Raw genomic sequence first — 23,216 nt, 5'->3', positions numbered from 1 at the left:
TCCACTTCCATGTGTATACTCTAGAAAGAAACACGTTCGTATGCGTAAAACGACATGTACCAAAAGTTCACGGCAGCGTTGCTTATAAAACCAATGTTAGAAATAAAATCTAAATGTCCATCAATGGGAGTATGAATAAATAAAACGCAGGACATTTATATGAGAGAAAACTACACAGCACTTAAAGCATATAAAATAATTACTATTTGTCTCAGCCTAGAAGATGATATAAAAATATATAACCATGGGTAAAAACCCAAAATGTTGCATGCAATGTGATGTCATATTATAAACATTAAAAACACACAAAAAACACTATACATTGTGTATGTATACATATAATGCTGTAACAGTATAAAAACATGGACAAGGAGAACATGCAACAAATTCATGATACTACGGCTGCTGGTCAAGGCGACGGCTGAAGCAATGAGACTAGGGACAAGAATTAAGGAGTGTTAACAGTATTTGCAAAAGTAATCATCCATAATATTTATATTAAAACTTTTTAAATATGAAGTGACTATGACAAAATGTTATTATTTGTTATTTATGGGTGGTGAACAATTAAGCATCCTTTAGGTAATTCTCTAAATTGTCTATTTTTGTCTGACCTCCCTACTTCCAGATAGCCTTCAATCTTCTCATGTCTAAGAATGTTAGAATGTTCTTCCAACAGGGCAACATCTTTCCCTTTTCTCTAATCAAAAAAGTATTATTATCATTCAAAGGGAACAGGATCTCTAAGGTGGTAGAAAATGGTCAATGAGGGACAGTGCGAGTCCAGGTCAATAGCTCTCAAAGTGTGGTCCCTGGACCTGCAATATCAGGGTTAACTAGGAATTTGCTATAAATGCAAATGTTCAGCCCTCAACTGAAACCTACTGAAGCAGAAACTCGGAGTGTAGCTCAGCACCCTGTATTTTAAGGTGTCTTGGTGATTTTGATTCATGCTTCTGTTTGAGAACCACTCTTCTAGGACAGTGGTAGGCAGACTTTGACTATAAGGGCAAAATAAATATTTTAGGCTTTATGGGCCAAGAGGCATGGGGACCAGAGCCTTCTCCTTGAAAAGAGAGAGCAAGCAGGAGAGAGTCACGTGTGAGCATATGATTTTTAATGTATGGCAACACTATCCATTGATAAACCCAGCTCAGTCACATCTGGGAAGAAATTAGATAAATAATTCTTCCTTCTTTGGGCTGGATGTGTATGGAGCTCAGAGGGCATGTATGTCGGGGGGCTTCCTTTCCTTCCAACAGAACTCTCTTTGAAGGAACTCAACACGGATGTGCAATATATAAATGATGCAGCAAAGAGACTCAAGTAGGAACAGAGATGATGCCTCTGAACATTTTAATTAATCTGCAGTGACAATGTTGGATTTTATTGAGTCCAGTGATCCTGGACAACAGAGAAGCTTAAGATCTCACTCTACCTTTTTGTGTTCCAGGAGAGGACTGACTGCAAGGAACTACTCTTCCCCATATTACTTAGATAAGAATCCCAGATGCTCCGTTTGCTTGCCAATGACAAGACTAGACACAAATTCTCTCCAAATTCTCATTTTGTCTCATAAATAATTAGTGGAAATCTAGTACACGGCAAAGCTGAGATCCAGGGCTACCTACAAACCCCCGCTCTTCCCCTTCTGTAAACCCTTCATTAAAGGTTTAACATGGGATGTTAAATGTCTTAAGGGATTCTTAATCTAATGTTCCTAAAATCCAGGAAGATTAAAGAATTCTCCTGAGTTTTAATGAAAATTTATTTATCTTTGTGATCATGTCTTTCGCTTGGGAAAAGATACAGAGCTTGCAGAAGTTTTCAGATTTTCAGAAATTTTTAAGACTCTTTATAGAAGCTGGGAGACTTCCAGAATGGCAAATTAAGGAGCTTCCCTCCCCTTAGCAAAGCAACAATTTAACTGGTGAAAACTATTTTAAAAAATTATTTAAAAGAAGATTCTGGGAAGATGGTAGAGCAGGAAGCACCAGGAATCTCTCTTCCCACCTAGAGGACAATTGCACTGGCAGAATCTGTCTGATGTAGCTATTTTGGAGTGCTGAAGTCTATTAAAGGCTTATAACTACCAGGGGGAGGCTTGGATGGTAAACTGCAGTTAATTTTGGTCAATTTCAGCTTCTAGCACAATAGCAGCTACCCATCCTCCACCACCTAACCCCACAGCAGGCAGCCATGCATACATTCCAGAAATAGCTTGTACACAACTGTGAGAACCAGAGTGGGGAGAAGGGGCTCTGTCCTCCAAATATCAGGGTTCTGTGCTCTGATCACATATTGCCGCTTCTGATAGCAAAGGTGCAGAAATAGGCAGTTGGCCATTCATTGCTGTTGCATCTACCCTCATTGTTGCAAGCCATTCCCACTATGGCTGAAGTGATTTCCAGTGGATTTAAAGGACTAGTGTTCTTTTTATTTCTTCCCTTAATTTTTCCCATTTTTTTTTTCTTTTGGGAGCCAGACATTAAAGACTAGGACATTCAAAAGCAATTGTATATATGGGGGAAATTAGAAAGTCAACGTATATGCCTGAGGAAAGGCTCAGGCTCAAAAAAGACTGGGAAGCCCTTATGTTTACATTCTAGGCTGATCCTTGGCACAAAGACAACCTACAACAATCAAGAAAACAAAAACAATAAACAAAAACAAAAAAAACCCCAGCAAACCCTAGGGAAGGAGAAGAATTTTATTTCCAGAGTTACTACATCATTAGATTTAAATGTCTAGTTTTCAACAAAAAATTACAAGGCATACAAAGAAGCAGCAAAGTATGGTCCGTTCAAGGAAAAAATAAATCAACAGCAACTGTTCATGAAAAAGAATTGATGGTGGATCTATTAGACAAAGACTTTAAAAGAGCTTTCTTAAAGATACTCGAAGAACTAAAGGAAGACATGGAGACAGATTTGAATAAGCAGAAGAAAGAGTCAGAGAATGTGAAGATAGGATGATGGAAGTTATCAAATCTGAGGAACAGAAAGAAAAAAGATTAAAGAAAAATGAACAGAGCCTGAGGGACCTGTGTGATACCTTCAAGTGGACCAACATATGCACTGTAGGAGTCCCAGAAGGAGAAGAGAGAGAGAAAGGAGGAAAGAGGATGTTTGAAAAAATAAGGGCTAAAAATTTCCCAAATTTGATGAAAGATATGAATATAAACATCCAAGAAGCCCAACTAACTCCAAGTAAGATGAATTTAAAGAGATTCACCACAAAACACATTATAATCAAACATTTGAAAACCAAGACAAAGAGAGAATATGGAAAGCAGCAAGAAAGAAAATGCTCAATATCACTTATCATTAGGGAAATGCAAATCAAAACTACAATGAGATACCATCTTGTACCCATTAGGGGGGCTACTATTGAAAAATAGTAAAACAGGGTCCGGCCCAGTGGCATAGTAGTTAAGTTCATGTACTCTGTTGTGGTGGCCAGAGTCCGTGGGTTTGGATCCCGGGCATGGACCTACTCACTGCTCATCAAGCCATGCTGTGGTGGCATCCCACATATAAAATAGAGGAAGGTGGGTGCAGATGTTAGCTCAGGGCTAATCTTCCTCATCAAAAAAATAATAATAAATAAATAAATAAACAAAAAACCCTAAAACAAAAAATAACAAGTGTTAGCAAGGATGTACAGAAATTCAAGCCATGTGTACTATTGGTGGGAATGTAACATGGTACAGCTTCTGTGGAAAACAATATGACAGTTCTTTAAAAAATTAAAAATACAATTATCATATTACCTAATAATTCTAATTCTACTCCTGGTTATACACCAAAAAGAATTGAAAACATGGTCTTGAAGAGATATTTTTACACTCATGTTCATGGTAGCATTATTTATAATAGCTAAAAGGTGGACGCAACCCAAGTATCCAGCAACAGATGAATGGATAAAGAAAATATGGTATTTACATACAATGGAATATTTTTCAGCTTTAGGAAAAAGGAAGTTCTGACATATGCTAAACATGGATGAACCTTGAGGACACTATGCTAAGTAAAATAAGCCAGTCACAAAATATTATAGGGTTCCACTTATATGAGATACTTAGAGTAATCAAAATCATAGAGACAGAAAGTAGAATGGTGGCTGACAGGGACTGGGGGAAGGGAGGACAGGGAGTAGTTATTTAATGGTTATGGAGTTTCAGTTTTACAAAATGAAAAGAGTTCTACAGATGGATGGTAGTGATGGTAGCACAATTTTAGGAATGTATTTAATACCACTAAATTGTACACTTAAAAATGGTTAAGATGGTAAATTTTGTTATGTGTATTTTACCTTAATAAAAATATTGGGAAAAATCATTTAAAATCTCTGGAACTTATCCTAAGAGAATACAACAAATGAGGGAAATATTTAATCTAGAAAATCTACTAAATCTTGGTGAGAAAAGTAAGAGATTCTGGCACTAGACAAATAAACCAAACCAGGAATAAAAGTGGGACATTACTACTGATCCTAAATAAATAAAATGGATCATTAGAGTACTATAAAAAATATAATGGCAACAAATTATGTAACTTAGATGAAATGGAAAATTCCTAGAAAGATGCAAATTACTAAAACTTAAGAAGAAGTTGAAAATCTGAATAGGCCATAAAAATAAAGAGATTAAATTAGTAATTTTATAAACTTTCCATTAAAGGAAAGCCCAGGCCTAGATGGAGTTACTGGAATTCACTTCTACCTAACATTCAGATAAGATTTAAAACCAATTCTTCACAAACTCTTACATAAAATAGAAGAGAAGGGGACACTTATCAACTCATTCTATGAGGCCGATATTATCCTAATACCAAAACAGACAAAGATAACAAAGAAACCTGCAGACCAACAATCCTTATGAATATAGATACAAAGATTCTCAACGAAATACTAAGGCAACCAAATCCAGTAGCATATGTGTGTGTGTGTGTATATACATATGTATATATATGTATACATATATACACACGTATATACATATACATATGTATACATATATATACACGTGTAATTACACCATGACTAAGTTGGATTTATCCCAGGAATGCAAGCTTGGTTTTACATCTGTAAATCAATTAATGTAATACACAATATTAATAGAATAAAGGATAAAAACAAATGGTCATTTTAATAGGCACAGAAATAACGTTTGAAAAAATCCAATACCCTTTCATGATGAAAATACTCAACAAACTAGAAACAGAAGGGAATTTCCTAACCTGCTAAATGGTAGTTAAGAAAAACCCACAGCTAACATCATACTTAATGGTGAAAAACTGATTGTTTTCCTTGGTTATGATCAGGAACAAGACAAAAGCAAATATGTCTGCTTTCATCACTTCCAATTCAATATTGTATTGGAGGTTATAGACAGGATAATTAGTCAAAAAAAAAAAATGTAAGGCACTGACATTGGAAAGGAAATAGTAAAACTATTTCTATTTGCAGATGACATAATGTTATGTATGGAAAATCCTACAAGATTCACTAAAAACACAATTAGAACTAATAAATTAATTCCACAAAGCTGCAAGATAAAAAATCAGTATACACACATTAGTTGTTTCTCTATACATTAACAACGAGCATTCCAAAAGTAAAATTAAGAAAGCAACTCAATTCACAATAGCATCAAAAAGAATAAAATACTTAGGTACCAATTTAACATTAGATGCAAGATATGTACTGAAAACTACAAAACACCATTGAAAGAAATCAAAGAAAACTTAAATCAATGGAAAGACATCCCATTATCAAAGAACGGAAGATTTAATATTGTTAAAATGGCAACACTCCCAAACTGGTCTACGTATTCAATGCAATTCCTATCAAAATCCCAGTTGTGCTTTCTTTTTTCTGCAGAAACTGACATGTTTATCCTAAAATTCATATGAAATTGCAAGATACCGAGAATAGAGAAAACAGAGAATAAAATTGGAGGATTAACACTTTCTGATTTAAAAATTTAATACAAAGCTAAAGTAGTCCAGATAGTGTAGTGCAGGCATAGGATAAACATGTAGATCAATGGAATGGAATTGAGTCCAGAAATAAATCTTTACATTTATCCTCAATTGATTTTCAACAGGGGTGCAGAGAAAATTCCATGGAGAAAGAATAGTCTTTTTAACATTTGGTCCTAGGACACAACAAAAGAATGAAGTTAGACTCCTACCCCACAACATACATAAAAATTAACTCAAAATTCATTATAGGCCCTGAATGAAAGAGCAACAACCACAAAATTATTAGAATAAAACGTAAGTATAAATCTTCATGACCTTAAGTTAAGCTATGGTTTCTCAGGTACTACACCAAAAGCAAGAGCAACAAACGAAAGAACAGACAAATTTCATACCATCAAAATTCGAAATTTTTGTGATGCAAACAATACCATCGAGAAGTGAAAAGGCAGCCCACAGAATGGGAGAAAATATTTACAAACCATATGTCTGATAAGGGACTTTAAAGTAGAATATATAAAGAACTCCTATAACTCAATAATAAAAAGACAAGTAAAAGAATTAAAAAATGGGAACGGATTTGAATAGTTATTTCTCCAAAGAATATATGCAAATTTCCAATAACTAGGATATGAAAGGATATGAAAATATCCTTTACCTCATAAGTTATTAAAGATGCAAACCAAAACTATAAAGAGATACCACTTCATGCCAATTGGTAGACTATAGAAAAAGACAAGATAACAAGTGTGGGTGAGGAAATGGAGGAACTGGAATCCTCAAGAATTGCTGGTAGGAATGTAAAATGGTGCAGCCACCTTGAAAAACAGTTTGGCAGTTCTTCAAAATGTTAAGCATAGAGTTACCATATGACCCAGCAATTTCCTCCTAGGTTTATATCCCAGAGAAAGAAAAATATCTACATAGAAACTTGTACACAACTGTTCGTAGTAACATTGTTCATAATAATCAAAAACTAGAAACAACCCAAGTGTCCATCAACTGATGAATGGATACATAAAATGTAGTATATTCATTCGGTGAGATAGTGTTTGACAATAAAAAGAAATAACATACTAATACATGTTACAACATGGATGAACCTTGAAAACATTACACTAAGTGAAAGTAGTCACAAAAGACCACATATTGTATGATTCCATTTCTATGAAATGTCCAGAATAAGTAAATCTATAGAGATAAGAAATAGATTAGTGGTTGCCTAGGGCTGGGGAGGAGGAAATGGGAAATGACTGCTAATGGGTATGAGATTTGTTTCAGGGGGACAAAAATGTTCTAAAATTAGATTGTGGTAATGGTTGCACAGCCCTGTGAATATACTAAAATATATTGAATGATACACTTTAAATAGGTAAATTGTATGCTATGTAAATTATATTTCAATAAAATTGTTAAAAATAAAGTTGTAGCGAGTGGCTGAAATGGATCATAAATCTTAATGAAAAGCGACAGATAAGAAGTCCACCCTCATTAACAAGAGATTAGCACAGTTTAGTTATTAAGACTAAATTAACCAAATGCAACAATTTAGCACACTTCTGACTCCTTGACACTTCTTCATCCCTGAAGCTTGGTTTAACTCACATGCCACGTCCTAAAGTTAATATTTTCTTCCTATATTGGTCTCAGGTCCATCTTTTACAGACTCAAAGCATGGCACCATGTGTTAAGCTGTCTACCTCCCCCACTAGGTGGAAATCAATCACACCATATGTAGTTCTATTTCACCCGTGTTCACCAAGAACATAGTAGTTTCTCAATAAGTGTTTGTAGAAAAAGAGGCAGGTAAGGTTTTCAACCAGTGGTTGAAAATGCGTGTCCGTTTGGCTACAACTAGACAGAAGACACACTTTGCTTCACCTACAGAAATGTTTAGTAAAATAAACTACATGCCAATATTTAAATATTGGGCATTTCCACATAAGATCCAGATCCTAGACTCTTGAAAATTTGCAGAAATTGAGCCTCTATTCCTGCATAGTAACAGTCAACTGAACAGTTGCCGCATCCTAATTTGTCATGAACTCTGCCACTCTCGTCTACACACCCAGCCACTTAAATTTATTTACATTTTCTGCCCGGCGTATGCAAGCACCGGATGAAGTGACTTCTATGTTAACCTGTCAAGTATTATTCAGCTTTTATTGGAGAAGGAATCCTGTTTTATTTTATTGAAATTGCCTCAGAACTAAGACTGGCATTAGAATGGCCCCAAAGTTCCCGGATGACCGATGATTGGGATAAGTGGATGAGTCATGAAAACATGTTACATGAAAACACACCTAATGTTAAGCATGCCAATATCAAGGCTGTAACAGCTACCCTCTACCTGTGGTTACCAAATAATTTAGTAAATAATTTATCTTACGTTTTTTACCTTAGTAAAATTCCCCTAAAGTACTTTTTTTCTTTGTTTGTTTTAATACTTGCTGGGTTCTGCTGGAAAGTACAGAAAATTTCCCTCAGGAGATGGGCTACCTCTGAAGCCATTCTCCATTCATAACTTCCTGTCATTCAAGTGGACTCATTCCCTTTGCCCCTGCACCTATGATTCGCCCATCTTATATGAAGAAAGATAAGAAAAGTGATCCCATTCAGTCTTATGGCTTCAAGTACTATCTGAATGACTTGATGACTTCTGTCACTGATGAATTCTAACTGTGTGTCTTCCACCTGGACCTCTACCCCAAACCGTGGACATCTCAAACTTGAGCTCTTGATATCCACCCAAGCATACTCCTCCTGTAGCCTTTCCCATCTCAGTAATGGCAATTCCATTCTTTCAGCTGCTCAGGCAAAATCTCTGGAGTCACCCGTGACCCCTCCTCTCTTGCTCTCACTCTCCACATTTTGTTCATCAGCAATCCTGTTGGCTTTACCTTCAAAATATATCCAGATTTGATCATGTCTCGCACCTCCATTTCCAGTCCAAGCCAGCCTTATCTATTAGCTGAAATATTGGAAAAGCCCCTACGCTCGTCTTCCTACTTCTGTCCCTGCCCCTGCCCCCCATGTCCCTTTCAGTGTATTATCAAAACAGCAACCTGAGTGATTCTTTTGAAATATATCACATCTCACTCCTCATGCACTGGCTTCCCCATTTCCTTCCAACTTCAAACCAATAATCTTTCAGCAGCTTTTGAGGCCGCAGATGACTCGAGCTTTTGTCCTCTCTCTGATCTCTTCCCTTATTCTATTCCCTCCCTCCACTCTAGCCACCTGCCTCCCTGAATTCCATGAAAACCATAGAGTTTTCTTGTCTCAGATGTCTGCATGGCTCTTTCCTTCCTCTTTTGTGAGGGAAAGTATTCCTGTCTTCCTTCCCCTCTTTACTCAAATTTCACTTTCTCTATGAGGCCTCCCTGGACACCCTCTTTAAAATTGTCCTCCTGGTACTTCTGATCCTCCCTACCAAGTTTACTTTTCTGGCTTACAGGTTACCATTATCTTTATATTTTGTAAAATATATATGTGCACGCACCCACACACACATTATAGTCTTTCTTATATTTAGGAAATTGAATATAAACCTTTGTATTTTTACTTACATTTAAGATGGTATATATAAATTATATATGAATGTATTCTTATATAGTCTATTCATTCACTTATTTTACTATACTTTTTACTTATTCATCATGTTCACTGCCTGTCCCACCATGTCAGAATATGTAAGTTCCGTGAGGTTGTTGGTTGTGTTTCCTACTGAATCCCCAATGCTATGGACAAGAGTCGGCACCTAAGAAAAGGCTCAAGGAGTCAAGTTAGTCACTTCTGTCTACACCCCATTGGCCAGAACCCAGTCACGTAGGCCTCAACCCAACTGCAGGGAACTCTGGGAAATATCGAGGAGAAGAAAGAGGTGCTGAACTCCAGCCATCTCTGCCATATCCAGGATTTAAGTATAAGCAGTACTGGTCCAGCTCTTCTCTCTAATCTACCAACCCACACTGCACATTGCACGTGCAATGCTATGCTGCAATGCCCTTTTTTGTGTTCTAGTTCATTCCTTCCAGCAGCACACATTTTTCTACCTTCTGTGTTCACTTATCTAGGAGGTTCTCAAAGGCTAGCCTGCATTTTCACTTTTGTTCCTCACCCTAGTGACTCTCCCGTCAGAGAGGCAGTGCTGGTAACTAAAGCCAGAGGAGACAGCCTTTCTTTCCTCTTTTGTGAGGGAAAGTACCATTTCCTTCTTTAAATAAAGGCAAATTCATCTCCTGTTTGAAATTTGGCAGATCCCCAAATGCTCCCACAAAAGAGCCCTGTTTGCGTTGCTCCCTGTGCTCCCTCCCACTCAGGACTTCCTCAAGCTTGAAACCACCTCTGTCAACTTCCTGACTTTAAAATAATCCACTTGCCTGAGGCACAGTGAACTTGACATTCACCTGTGGGCCAGAGTACAGACATTAAGAGGCCAAGGCTACCAAAAATTGTAAAGCATTCCCATACAGAGTGGTGAAAGGAGAAGGGAAAATTTTCACGTTCTCTGGACACATTCACCGCATTCTAATGATTCCAAGTTCAGGAGAGCAGAGGACCTGTTCCCTGCTGTCACCCCAAAAAGCCCAGCACAGTGCCCAGCACATAGTAGGAGCATAATACCTATTTGTTGAATGATTGAAATGAATGCTGGTATCTGTCTTTAGTTCTATAAATGCACAGTCATATTTATCTGTGAATAAGCTTCACCGATAAATACTATCATTCTATTCTGCAGATAAGAAAATGGGGATTAACAGATGCAATTGCTCAGCCTGGGAACAGCCCTCTGATGCCTTCACAGGGGATATGGAAAGAAGGTCTGCAGATGATCTTCCTGTTCTCTTAGAAAGATAGAGGAAGGCACCCACTCAACCATGTGAACACCACAGCCACAGACCTATATCTGCTCATCTTCAGAGAGATTAATAATGATTGTGGTAGTCAGAACAGTCAGCTCTGACCTAGTACTTGCATGCCAACCATTACGATTCTCGGTCTTTTGTGTCAGTTAATCCTCATATCAACCCTGTGTGAAAAGTAATGCTACCATCTCTATTTTTCAGTTGCAGTTAAATAACTTCCTCTAGGTCACACATATCAGCGTGTCCCAATGGGAATTTCAACCCAGATCTGTCTGACTACACAGGCGGAGATGGCAACCTTGACTCTGGACACCATCTCCCAGGGACATAGACAGATGCAAAGAAACAAACAACAGACACGCGTGCAGAGATACTCCTAGCACCGAATCCTTGGGGGTTGTTTAGGAAGGTTTCTGAGGGTTCTGCAGGTTAAGGAAGAAGACTCACTGGTTGTAATTCCCTGGCTCACTCCCAGGAGAGTGCCCAGCGTAGAGACACCCAGAGGTATGGCAGGGAAGGAAGAGCATTGTCAAAGTAGGAACTCCTACCTTGCAAGTTAGCTCCAAGCCACTCCTCAACTAATCTGTCATGTGCACAGCTTACTGTAAAACTCTTTCCTTATTAATGCCCCTATTTCCTTCCTCTTCCATTTATTATACTGGTTTTCCAGTGATGGGGAAGGTGAAAAGGAATTAACATTCGCTAGATGTATATGGTGTGCCTAAAGCTTTACATATATTATCTCAATTTAGGGCTTTTGGGAAATATGTATAATCACCCCCATTTCACAGATGAAGGAACTCAGACTCTAAGAAGCAACTCGACACAGATCACACATCTAGTTAACATCAGAGGATTGTGTGACTATAGAGCCTGTGCTCCTCCTCTTACACCTTGTAAAAGTTGTTAGCTTTCTTAAAAACTAAAAATGATTATAAATGATTGAGTGCTGATTGCTTTGCAACAATGTTCTAAGCTCTTGACCTGAAGAATTGCATCGTATCCTCCCAAAACCCTCCAAAGTGGTTGCTATTATTTTACAAAGGGTGATGATGAGGATAACATTGCTGAAGTAACTTAGCAAACACCATGTAGCTGGAAAATTGCAAAACCAGAATTCAAACTCAGGCAGCTGATTCCAGCACCCAGGCTCTTACGCCTTAGGATATGCTTCCTCCAGAATTCCACATATGCAGTGTAACTAGCACAACAGGCTGCTGAACAAAGAGACCAGTTCAAAGCACCATATACCTCCATTCTCCCTGGACATCAAAAGAGCCATTTCTCTGGAGAAAAAGCAATTATGTCATAAAATATGGATATGTGTCCATGACTGTTTTTGCATTTAAGGCAGCCAAATGAAATACAACTCTGAATAGATGCTTTGTTAAAACAACGGTCTCTTTTGGGGGGAAAATAGAATGCAGAATTGTTGTACAGCGAGAAATATTTTGTTAGTTGTCACTAAGCCCTCTTTTGCCTCAATTATTTTGCTATATCTGTATGAATTTATGCTTAGAGCAAGTCAGGAGTTATTCTAGAATATTCTTTATCATCTAGATAACCTGTTGGCTATATGGTTTTGTATTTGCTCAGCTCTATGAACGATGTCTGTATTCTTAAATTCTTGTTGATATTAAGTTGAATTATGGAGGCTCTGTTTTTACCCATGATGACAATTCACTTTTATTATCACTAGGAAGAGATCATCTAGGACAATCCTAGGCAATATGCAAGAGAGAGATGCCTCCAAGAACAAAATCCTAAGTGGGGTCAGCTCTGAGCTTGCCAAATGGAGGGGATGTTACCAGTACATCTATTCAAGTAAATCTTCTCCAGAAGAGGGAAATCAGAACCAGGAGGAGATGAAAGTAAATGTAATGGATAAGAACAAAATCTGAGTAGCAAACATTATGAGACTAGGGAGAAATGGGTACCAAGGAGTTAATCAGAGAAAAGGTACTAAGACACGGAGGTGCAGGACAGTCCAGAACAGAGGCTGTTAAATACTGAGATTCCTCTGGGCATTACAGGCGGGGCAGAATTCAGCCTGTGCAGCTGATGTGTTGAAAAAGCAGCCAGGGGACATGAGGGGCTTGCAGTTTGTCTTGAGTGAGGGACTGCCTGAGCCTGGGGAGAATTCAACTTGCACCACTTACAAGAGAAGCCATTTTAGCAACTTCGAGTGATCCTGGAAGATAGAGATGGAAAAAATACAAGGAGGGAAAAGTTAAGCAGGCAGAAGGGAGTAAGAGGGAGATGAGTTTGATCAGACCCTATTCTTCACCTGTCTAGAAACCTGACTGCTGACTGGAAGGAGCTAAGCCCTCGATGGCCATGGCCTCTGAAGAACCCAACAGCCTCAGCTATGCTGAGATAAGCTTTCTCCCATAGGAGAAAAAGTCACCTTTTCTACCTCTGCCATGTGAGAGTCTTTGCTATGTACAGCCAAACATTCTTCACCTTGTGGCCTGATAAAGCAGAGGAACATATTGTATGCAAGAAGCACTCACAATCATTGTAGATAAGGGCTGGTAGTTTTTTATTAATCATGTCTCTGACCTGAACAAGCCTCTTTTCAAGTTACAGTTCCTAAGTTAATAATTATTGAAAAAAGGCAATGCCCTCTCCAGCTGTATGATCGAATCAGTAGCTAGGCTGATAAGAAACACCACTGGTTTAAAAAACTTAAAAATACTGCTTGCCTACTGACATAAGAGAACTTGATAATTACAAGTTCTGGTCCTGGAGGAAAACGACCAAGCTATAAATTCCCATTTAGCCATGTACATGCTGTGTGATCCTGGTAAAGTAACTCTTGCTTCCTGAGCCTAATATGTCTCCCCTGTAAAACCAGGAAAAAAATATCTATATCTATATCAGAGACTGGTTTTGAAGAGTAAAATATATAAGATATATAGGCAAAGTATTTTGCATGATGTCTGATATATGCAGCCTGGAATAAATAATAAGAGGTCTCCATATTCTAAGACCAGCTTTGAAAATATCACTAAAGGTACTTTGTTATTATTGTTGTTGTTGTTGATGATTATAATGTATGGCTTGTTTGTTCCTTTCAATCCATTAATGGAACAAAATCATATCCTAGGGCAGGAGAAAACATGGCAAAATCATACACAGTACTTACTATATGAGTCAGGAAGGGCCCACAGTGATGTCGAGGCCAAAGACCCAGACCTATAAAAAAGCATCAGCATCTTCCTCGAAAGTTAGAAGTCATTTAAATAAGACTATGCCTGAAGATGAGTATTTGTCTCATAAGCTATGGAAAGTTCATTTACATATCACTCTGTATAAAACATGATGTTTCAAAGAAGTATATAATATTAGCTACTTTTTGTTCTTTTTGGGGTTTTTTTGTTTTTTGCTGAGGAAGATTCACCTTGAACTAACATATGTGCCAATCTTCCTCTGTTTTTTAGTATGTGGGTTGCCAGCACAGCATGGCTGCTAACAGAGTGGTGTAGGTCTACACTCGGGAACCCAAGCTGGGCTGCCAAAGCAGAGCATGCTGAACTCAACCACTAGGCCACTGGGGCTAGCCCCTCACTTTTCATTTTTAAAAGTCCAATTTGGGGCCAGCTCCATGACTGAGTGGTTAAAGTTCTGCGCACTCTGCTTCGGTGGCCCGGGGTTCACGGGTTCGGATCCAGGGCGCAGACATATTCCACACATCAGCCATGTTTTGGAGGCATCCTGCATGCAAAATAGAGTAGGATTGGCACAGATGTTAGCTCAGGGCTAATCTCTCTCAAGCAGAAAAAGAGGAGGATTGACAATAGATATTAGCTCAGGGAGAATCTTCCTCACCAAAAAAATAAAAATGTCCAATTTGCACAAAAATTACAGGGTCACATAAATTATAGCCACTTTTTACAAATAGTTGAGTCAGTTTGGAATATGTTGAGAAAGAGCTAAATGAAGCTGAAGTAAACCTTCAGCACCAAGGGAAAGGCTGCCATTCTGCCACAGTGATTCAGCAACAAATTTGGTTTGGAGCTTCCTGGTAGCCAGGGCAAAAAATATTACATGATCAGTTGTATGACTCTCATTTCTGGAAAGAAAAGAGATATTGAGTCTTTTATAAAATCAGTTTTGTTCATGGGAATTCCTGTAGGGGACAGAGAACAATTAAATGGAAAATAAAGTAGAGTGGCAGTTCTGAAGCATTATTAGTGAATTTGGATATTCTACTCCCCTCTGCTGAAAATTTTTGGCATGTTTGAAAATATTTAGTAAACTGAAGCGACAGACCGTTGAATTCTTCTTCTATATTGTTCCCTGGAGTTCAAACTTATATGGAAATATCCAGAGAGCTGTTCCATGGCCTTCTAAAAATCAATATACCACACTATGGGTAAAATGAAAATTCAGCCTAAGAAAAAAGTGTGTGGAATGGTAAATTTGACTCAAAAGGGAAAAATTAAAAATAAAAAAACAGGCTTCATCCCAAGAGAACCGTGGATGTCTCAGTACCACACGTTGGCTCTCTATCCTTTAATCTGAATCTATGCTGGTCCCTGTGAAGTATGTGATGCCTGGATGCTTGGAAGACAGATATTGTAGGTAAAATCTAAAAATCCAACTTAAACATCCATCAGTGTAATACAGTTCAGTAATTAAAGCAAATGAACTAGGTTTATATGCATCAACACAGACCTTTAAAAAACATCATGTTGAATGAAATCAAAGCAAATTACAGAAAGATAAACTTTGTATGAGAATATTGGTATAAAATTTTAAAAACTTCAGCATATGGTTTATGGATTCAAGGTATAAACATTTGACTGATAAATTACACATCAAATTCATCCTAATAGCTGTCTCTTGGGAAGGAGGGGGTGATATGGAATGAGACTAAGCAGTGAACTTCAACTTCACAGTAATATTTTATTAACAACAGTGTGTGAGGCAAATCTTATGAAATGTTAATATCCGTTAATTACAAATGGCAGGTACACAGATGGTTGTTAAATTATTCTCTTTTTGCTTCTGTATCTTTCAATTTTTGCTTTTCCAAAGAATAAGAGCATACCTGTTTGATAAGTTCACATTAAGAGCCAAGCACAACTGCTCTGGGACACTTGTTACACCGTAAACCCTAGATCAGGGAGGCATTCCTCCACGTGCCACAGACTACACAGCATTGGCAACTCTCAAGTTCAGAGCAGTCCTCAGCGCTTGGAAGAATGAGAGGAACACAGCGGAACTGGAAGTCTTCGGAGCCTTTTTCTGACTCTCCAGTGAGAAGCCCAGAAGTATTTCAGGGCAGTTTGGAATCAGCCTGGGTTCCTGTGGTAACTGCATCACAGATCAATAATTTTTCTGGAACCTTCCTTTTGTAGAATCTATAGAATAATGTGTAAGGATTGGTCCAACCCATGGATTGGACCCTTAGCAAGTACTTAGCAAATTCTTCAAAGTAATAATTGTTAACAATACCCAGGTTTCTCTGATTTTGAACCCACACTCTTAGGAGAGAGATATATGTTGAGAAACTAAAATCATTAGGTTGTCATTTACTTTTTTGAGGAAAACTGGGGTATGGGATGGGGATTTCCATTTGAACATGTAGGTGTATATCTGCCAATAATATGTGGGCATTGGAGCGTGCCATCTTCTCCCTGGAAAGTACCACTGTCCCCATCGTCAAGTTTGTTAACCAGCTAACTTATACTCACTCTTCAAAGCTGATGTGATCACCTGCAGGAAGCTCCACCCTCTCCCACTCAGCCCCCAGGGTTGGATAAAAGATCCATAACACCTTGTGAATGTCTTCCTCTTCATATTTCCCAGACCGCCTTTTTTTTTTCCTTTTAGCAGTGAATACGAGAGGCGAAAGAAAAGTTTTTATTTTTTGAATGTTAATGGAGGGCCTGGCCCGCTGGTGTAGCGGTTAAGGTCAGGCGTTCTGCTTTGACGGCCCGGGGTTCGCCGGTTTGGATCCTGGGCGCAGACCTACTCACCGCTCATCAAGCCATGCTGAGGTGACGTCCCACATAGAGGAACTAGAATGCCCTACAACTAGGATACGCAACTAGGTACTGGGGCTTTGGGGAGGAAAAAGAAAAAGAGGAAGATTGGCAACAGATGTTAGCTCAGGGCCAATCTTCCTCAAAAAAAAAAAAGTTGAATATTAATGGATTTTCAAAAATTGAGAGTCATATATGTATATAGTGATTTTATTGCACTATTGTTCAACTTTATGCAGAATTAAAGCAAACCACATCCCATAATCTCTTGATTAGACATGGCTGCAGAAAACCTGGCCTGCTGACACTGTTGCCTAAGGGAACAACTCATAGCCTCTACTGTCCAGTGGCTGTGACTGATGGGTCAAAGGTAGGCACTTAACAAAAAGACAACCCATTTCTTAGGTTGACCTCTGGTCTACAGCCAGAACTGACACTGATAGTGGTTAGCATTTCTTTATGGCTCAATATATACCATGAACTAGACTAAGCACTTACCATACATTACCTGATTTACTACTCACAACAATCCAACAGGGGTGAGAACCGTAATTATCCCTATATGGCTATGAGAAAATTGAGATTCTGAGAGCTAGCAACTTGCTTAAGGTCACAGAGTTAATAAATGTTGGTGCTAGATTTTTATCTGAGGTTTGTGGGACCTCTAAGCTAAATTCCTATGACCTAGTGTGAAAAAGATGAATCTTGACATCAAATTCCACTCTCACAAATGCAGAATTCAGCAACATGGAGAGACCATAGCCTGTATAATGGGGTCAGAGGCTGAGAGGATGCCTTTAGGTTAAGCCATGTCCAGTGAGGCTATGGGAAATCAGGAGAGAGTAGTAAATTGGGGCAAGCAAAGGAAGTTCCACACTAGAGAGATGAGAACTGAGAAGATGTGCAGGAAGGGGAGCCAATGAGCATTAAGAAGATCCATGAGTTTTTCTGGCTAAGGGTCCTGGGGCCATTTTGGATGAGGACTCTTTCTGTACTGGTCTTCATGATGATCTATCCCTGACTTTAAGATTTCTGTGTCTCCTACTATCCGCATATATGTATCATTCCAAAAAAATCACCTTCAAGTGGAACCAAAAGGCATAGAAGAAATGCATACATCATTGCATTTAAAGATTTTACGCCCATGAGGAGTCTTCACTATCTCCATTTCACAATCAAGGAAACTGGGGCTCAGAAAGAGCAAGTCACTAGCCCAAGATCATAATTCAATCTAAACATGACTGACTTTGAAACCTATTGTTGTGGCTCCCAAAATGCTTTCTAAGGATAATCTAAAGAATAGGATGCTGGGGCATCCCTGGTTGAGATAAATGCTGTGAGTTGGGGAGATCAGGACATTTTTGCCTCTCATTAGTAAAGCTGGTTGGAAACTGACCCAGGAGAGACTGTGGGTCACTATGGCAAGTGGGAATTGCATCCATTCAAGAGCGAACAGGGCATATGTACCAGGTGGCCGGTACATGTGTGAGCACAGGATTGCACATATCTCTGTGTAAATGTGAATACATGGATGGACCTGGATGTTTCTGAGAGTGAATGCCTGTATGAACGTGTGTGCACAAATACGAGTAATGTGGGGGTTTTTTTTAACCTATAAAATGAACTTTGTGATTAACAAAAAAATCTATTGAAAAAAATCAAAATTCCCCATCAGTTAGAGATCTGGCCTGAACTCATCTCCCTAAGGTTTTGCAGAATACACCAACTCTGCATTTGGCATGCTTTCAGCCTAGATTAGATGCAAGAATTGCTTATTTCACTGACCTTGAGCTTTCTAGGGCTTTTTATCTTCTTGCTGAGATGTTCAATTATAAAGAATTAGAAAAATTTCCAGGGACCGCTTATGAACATCTAACAAAATGAATATAGTAGCATCACTATCATACACGCAGGGCTTTGTTGCTTCACAGAGTGCTTTTATTCCTACAATATTATTTGACCTGCATAACAAATTTGTGAAGGAGGCATTTAAAATTGAATAAACTGAGGCTCAGGAATATTAAGCTATGCAACCAATGGGACATATTGAGTGATATGGGGCCGAAATAGAATTTTAAATTAGGCCTTCCTTCTCCCAAGCCCATAATCCTGAAAATGGGTCCCCAAAATATTCCCTTATTTTTCTTATTTCCTTCCCAGTCAACCACCCTCTCTTCATTATTTAGTTTCTGCCCAAAAGTTTTATGAGTCTTTTGGTAAAAATACAGCTTTCTGTCCTTCATGGTGAGAAAGTCTCTTTTATCTCTTCGTTTTATGATTGTGGCCTAAAGAAATGCCTTCAGCCTGCATATAAACTCACTCTGAGGGCTCCCAAAGAGCTTTGCCTGGTTCCTGTAAGCCAGAGTAGTGTTTCTAAAACTTGAGCAATGTACAGATTCCATCTGCAAGCAAAACATTCTCATGGACCCCCTAGTGTTGGCTGGATAATTTCATTATAATATAACTTAAATATGCCTACATATAAACTCATTACAATCACCTTATGCTTATAGCTCTTATACTAGTATAAAAACCTAAAAATATTTACAAAGTAATCATAAACAAAACTATAAAAGCATTATAATCCAAATGATCAACATCAGATTCACAAGTCAATTGATATCATTTTGCTGAAACTAAAAGTGCTGTTAAATGTGAGTATTGTAATGGCTGCTTTGGCAAAGGGTGTGTGTGTGTGTATGTGTGTGTGTTCTGTCTTTATCACTTTGGTGTGATTTAATAATTTAATTCTTTTAATATTTGCCTTTATTCAACTTATTATTGTGAGTTGTGATGTCATTTGATTCTTACTTGAAATAAGGCATCATTTCCATATTAAATTTTATTTTGTTTTTTTTTCCCCTACAATTAAGGTAATACTAGTTGATGGCAATACAATAAAAAACACCCAAACATGAGGAAGAAAATTGCATAGAGTATGCAGTTACGAGGTAGTCCTCCAAACAATCTAGAATAGACTGAAGTTAATTTTGAAAAATTATCTTCAACCTTACCACAAAAATATTTTTTAACGAAGCTGATAATGATCTTTAGGGAGAACTCAAGAACAACAGTTGAAGAAAAATAGCTCTAGCAAAATGAATATTGATGTATGTGGATTCCTGCAGCCTAAAACCATTCAGCTAAATAAGATGGAGACTGCAGAAGGTACTTTCCAATAAATTATCATATGTAATACCCAAACAGTCCTGTGACATAGCTATTTTATCAGCATTTGCTTATTAGTTTCTCAGAAATGTGATAAGATGTCTAATATCAAAAAACTAGCAGATATCAGATCCAGGACGAGAACCAGTTTTTCTGGCTCTAAGAGCATAGTCCAGAGTAAAGGAGAGTACCAGAGGTCAGGTATAGCTGCTTACAGAATGGAGTGGGAGCTGGCGGAAAAAGGTTTCCTGGGAAATCTTAGACCCCAAGGAAGCGTTGAGACAGAGAATTGTAAGGGTTCTTTCAAAGAGAGCTAATGCACCCACCCTCCCAAGGCTCCATCACCCTCAGAGGCCAGCGAGACCCAGGTGCGGCCAGGGAAAGGTCTTCATAGTAGGCAGCTATGACATTTGTGCTGTAGCCTCAGGGGAAGGAAGCAGCATGAAAGCAATGAGATCCAGAAGAGTAATGAGCCCTGGGTGGGACACCTGGAAACAGAGACTGGGAGGCAGGCTAAGTAGATCCACCTTGAGAAAAATACAAGCTTGAAGGGTCATGACTTGAGTCCCATGATTGATCTGCCAGCTCTCCAGGGCAGAAATCAAGAAAAAGACAGGCTCAACTTCCAGAGGTAAGGGAAGGTCCTCTGAAAATCCACCCCTCTAAAAAGCAATGAGAACACGGGCAAAAACTGCCAAAAGCTACCTTGTCAGAACATGGGCTTTCAACAATCAAAAGAGTGTTTATTCAAGAAAAACGGCTAAATCTAGTAAGAACAGAGAGCCTCTGGCATTTTAAATTGCCCTAAAACCATCACCCTCTCCCCAGTTCTTGAAAGCCAACAGCCTTGCAACTACAGTAGCTGTGAAACCAGCAGCCTACGAGACACAGGAGGGGGAAGAACAGGTTTAGACCTCCCCAAAAGCCCTTCACTGGAGAATTATCACTATTCCATCTGTCTGGAAGCTAGCTGAAAAGCCCCATCCTCAGAGCTCATCTTTATTTGACCTGACCAAGCTTGCTCTGTGCTAAGAGCCCTACCCATGAGGTAATTGGCAAAAAAACAGTCAGCCACAATCATTTGACATCACAGCTGCCCCAGTGGCATTACCAGTTGGTGTTAACAAGAGGTTGACCAAAACACGTAAAACTTAGTGGCTTAAAACAACACACATTTATTATTTTATTGTTCTGGAGGTTAAAGTCTGACATCAGTCTCCCTGGGCTAAAATCAAGGTGTAGGCAGGGCTGCGTTCCTTCTGGAGGCTCTAGGGGAGAATCCATTTCCTTGCCTTTTCCTGCTTTGAGAGGCTGCCTACATTGCTTGGCTTGTGGCCCCTTCCTTCATCTTCAAATGCAGCATCTCCTTGACCATTCTTCCGTAATCACATGTCTCTCAGACATTCTGAGGCTGCCTCCCTCTTTCACTTTTGAGGACCCTTGTGATTACATCGGGCCCACACCATTAATCCAAGATAATCTCCCTATCTTAAAGTCAGGTGATTAGCAACATTAATTCCATCTGCAAACTTAATTTCTCTTTGCGATGTAATATAACTTACTCATGAGTTCCAAAAATTAGGATATGGACATCCTTGTGGGGTCATTATTCTTATTACTACATCCTGTGGCCCAGCAATTCCACTCCTAGGTACATCCAAGATAACTGAAAATATATGTCTGTAAAAAAAATGTGTACAGGAATATTCATAGCAGCATTATTTAAAATAGCCAAACAGTAGAAATAACCCCAAAGTCCATCAACTGATGAATGAATAAATTAAAGTGGTAGATTCATACAGTAGAATATTATTTGGCCATAAAAACGAATGAAATTTTAATACACGGTACAAACTGGATGGACCTTGAAAATAGTATGCTAACAAAAGAAGTCAGACACAAAAGGCCACTTATAACTCCATTTATATAAAATGTCCAAAAAAGGCAAATCTGTACAGAGAGAAAGCAGATGAGTGGATACTGGGGAATAAGGGGAGGGAGGCATAAGGAGTGGCTGCTAATGGGTGTGGGGCTTCTTTTGGGATATGATGAAAATATTACGGAATTAGTGATGATTAATGCACAACTTTGTGAATATACTAAAATCACTTAATTGTACACTTTAAAAAGGTGAAATTTATGGTATGTGACTTATATCTCAACAAAGATGAGACAAAAAATAAGATTTAAAAAAATCCAGATACAGATTTAGAACCAAAACCTAAAGATGCAAGAAAGAGAGTGACTTTCTCTGTGGGTTTGGGAAGGGAGTTTTCTCAAAGCATTTCTCCTTCAGGAACTGATTATAGAAGCTTAGTATGACAATGATGGTCATATGGACCCTCCTTCAGGTCATCATCTCATCTCTCCACCTCTGTCTCCACTGAACTAGCATTGTTTCCCTTATTTTGCAGGAAGAGAGATCAGGCAGTTTGCCCATGACCACACAACTAACCAGCAGTGTGTGGGATTTGAATCCAGACTTGTTTGGCTCCACAGCCTGTGCTGTTTCCAGACTAGTAGGCAGCTTCTGAGCAGTGTGCAATCATCACCTCTTACCAGTAACCCAAACCAAAGCAACAGCAACACCATGAGACAGTTTTGCCACCAAAGGAACACTTCTCCCAGCCACACGTCACTAGGGATCACTAGGGATGTGACCATAATATACATCATTGTTAATGAAAGTTAATTACATGCAACTCCATTCTGAGTTTGGCCTACAGTCTTTGATTTGGTTCATTCCTCCATGATTATTATTCTAACAGAAGAGGGTTTCTGAGGGCTCTCAGAGACCAAGTCAGCACTATGCAATGCTCTTGATAACTTTTTCAACATTTCTCTTTATTATCAATTAATATTTATGAGTTTCTAGAAGGTTCACATCCCAGTATTTGAGAAATGCTTTATGAAACGACTTGCGTAGGAGGCACTGAATGTGTGTGCATGCATGCAACTCTTACATTTGAGGTTAATTTTTGAATTTATTTGATTCACACTTCATTAACCTATTGGCAGAGTATTACATAGGTGTGTGACCTGGGTCCTCAAATCCAAGCATTGAGATATTGGTATTCATTTATTATGTGGGTACGTCACCCAGTTGGAATGATTCTGTGTCGTTAGGCTGCAGGAATGGCAGGCAATAAATGAATAATACACTATCTTTCAAAAGAATTCAAAAAGGCTAAAATCTTTCCCAC

Source organism: Diceros bicornis, chromosome 8 (genome assembly GCF_020826845.1).
Source record: "Diceros bicornis minor isolate mBicDic1 chromosome 8, mDicBic1.mat.cur, whole genome shotgun sequence".
In the NCBI taxonomy this organism is placed as follows: domain Eukaryota; kingdom Metazoa; phylum Chordata; class Mammalia; order Perissodactyla; family Rhinocerotidae; genus Diceros; species Diceros bicornis.
The sequence above is the reverse complement of the archived record's forward strand: the minus strand, read 5'-3'. Positions refer to the sequence as shown.